The sequence below is a fragment of the Dendroctonus ponderosae genome, unplaced genomic scaffold (assembly GCF_020466585.1).
Source record: "Dendroctonus ponderosae isolate FM_Combo_2020 unplaced genomic scaffold, Dpon_F_20191213v2 Dpon_F_20191213_6, whole genome shotgun sequence".
Classification (NCBI taxonomy): Eukaryota; Metazoa; Arthropoda; class Insecta; order Coleoptera; family Curculionidae; genus Dendroctonus; species Dendroctonus ponderosae.
Window position 1 is genome coordinate 9,764,995 of NW_026018814.1, and position 2,437 is coordinate 9,767,431.

Genomic DNA, 2,437 nt, shown 5'->3' on the forward strand with positions numbered 1-2,437 from the left:
TGCAGTGATTTCGCAATGCGAATTACTTCTACCACCCAAAGCCAAAATTAGCAATTTTTTTCCAGACTAATGAAAAATGTCGGAATTCCGATTCGACATCGATAGATTTTTCAATATCAGATTTTATGCGAACTGTTTTGACAAGGATTTCCTGTAAACTTTGCAACAGATGCAACAAGTAAATCTAAGTGACTTTCAAAGTTTTAATTTTCGGCAACTTTTTGCTTCCCATCGACCATTAGGTTACAGGTTCAATAGCCACAATATCATCATCTTGTACAGAAGTTTAGACTATGAAAATCGCAATTGGTAGACTTTTGAAACAGTCTGCGACCAGAATTTTATATGGTTATTCGCATGCTCCCAGTAGTTCACATAATACTCTAGTGCTTTTGCATTATTTTGTTTACAGAAACAAAAATACAAACTTAAATAAACGCTATTTAGCAAGTCGTTGTCTAACTGTAGCATATGCACAAATGCAATTAAAATTAGGGCCGAAAAATTCAAGTTTATTTTTAAATTAATTAGTAGGAGCCCACATCCAAAATGTGGATTTTCCGAATTTTCAAATCGTATTAACGCTTTCTTATATCAGATCACAATATTGGAGTGGAAGTTGGAACGTTCATCGGAACATTTTACGTACTTCATCACTCGATCCAATTGCATCCTTACGATTTCACACTATTCCGTTTACCCTTGCGCGAAAGCTAATTAAATGTCTAATTTTAAATCAGTACTTTGCTAAACATTAGAATTTTCAAAAGTTTGCTTAAAATGGCCTTTCAGTTGTGATAAACGATAATTAACTGAACTGTTCGCGCACGTGAGCTCGATAAGACGCTCACCAATAATAATTACCTGTCATTGAATTTTTTTCTGAGAAAATAACGTGTTTCACAGAAATGGCGCATCGTTTATCAGCAATTCTCGTTAGCAAACTCGAGACCCAAATAGTCTCACATTTATCGTCAAATTAAATCTAAAACCAACGGACCCATTTCGTTGCGAATTTGCTCCATGTTTCGCTCTATATACCCCGTTCGATACGCAGTAAATCTCGATACAAGGCAAAAAAGAAGACCGGCAGTGATTTACTCCAAAGGAAAGTTTATCTTCGTTAGCACGCCGGAGACTTATTGGCGTTCTGATCTGAAACATTAGACAAATTAGCCAAATGGCTCGACGGGGAATTAAACACTGCTGCAACAAGGAAACGGACATAAAATATACATTGCTTACCCCTTATTACGCTGCGAAGTAGCTGTTGTAGCTATTCTCATGCTACGTCTTTAAATACAAGACAGATTAGCAGTCCCGGATGGTTTGCCGGTTCGACAGCTTTAAACATTATTTAGGGGCCCACGAACGCTGCCAGTCAAAACGGCATTCGTATGGTCAGAAATTTATAAATAAGCAGTCTTGTACATGCATTAGTGTCTCGAAGGTCCAGTAAGTCCACAACAGAAACAGAACGATTTTAGATTGCTGAGTCGCTATAGTATTAAAAATCAGATACAAATTAATTAAAAACTAGTAATAAAGCAAAGCGAGTATGGATCCAACCGGGCCACAAGGGTTGACAATCTAAGTTTCACATAAAATTAAAGCTTTGAGAGTGAGGATTTGAACTTCCAACTTAAGTGTTCTCAAAACAAAATGTCAATAGCCTGTTGTGCAGAAAAAAAAACACTAATATAACATCTTGGAACCTGATCGATTCTCCATTAGACTTGAGTTACAGAACTATTTCAAAAAGTAGATAGAAGCACGTGAGGAAGTGGGTTTGAACACAGTGGATGGGTGAATAAAAATTAATGAAACATTTATGCATGTAAATCAGAATATAATTCCATTTGGCTCATACCTCATCAAAATTCATACAAAATGAAAGAATTAATAACAGAAAACCTAAATAAAATTATCACCGAAGAAATGCACCAAGCAGCTAAAGAAGCCTTAGGTACAACAAAAAGCAGACCCAGAGAGCAGAATTATTGGTGGAACGATGAGCTGCAAGAAATGAAAAAACCAATGCAACAGTTATTTCACAGATGGTTGAACACGAAGGAATAAGAACACAAAAGAAAATTAGACCTATATTATCCAAGTTAAATCTGCGGTAATATATGCAGAAAACCAAAGCTAGAAAAAGAAACGCAAAGAACTAGATACATATAGGTAGTTGTGGAAGAAAATTAAAAGAATTCTGGAGGCTTGCGAAAATGTGATCTAATTCAAAAGAAAATTTGCGATTTATCTGAATTAAGTTATAGTTAAACCATATTATACGTGATAGAAGTTTATTCCATATCACTGAAAAAACATAAACGCCTTTTTTTTTACAAACTACTTTTTGGGTATTTCGCCTCAAAAATTTTTGTCTTTAAAAAAGACAGAATTTCCTCACGTCTTTTATTACAGATTGATAAAT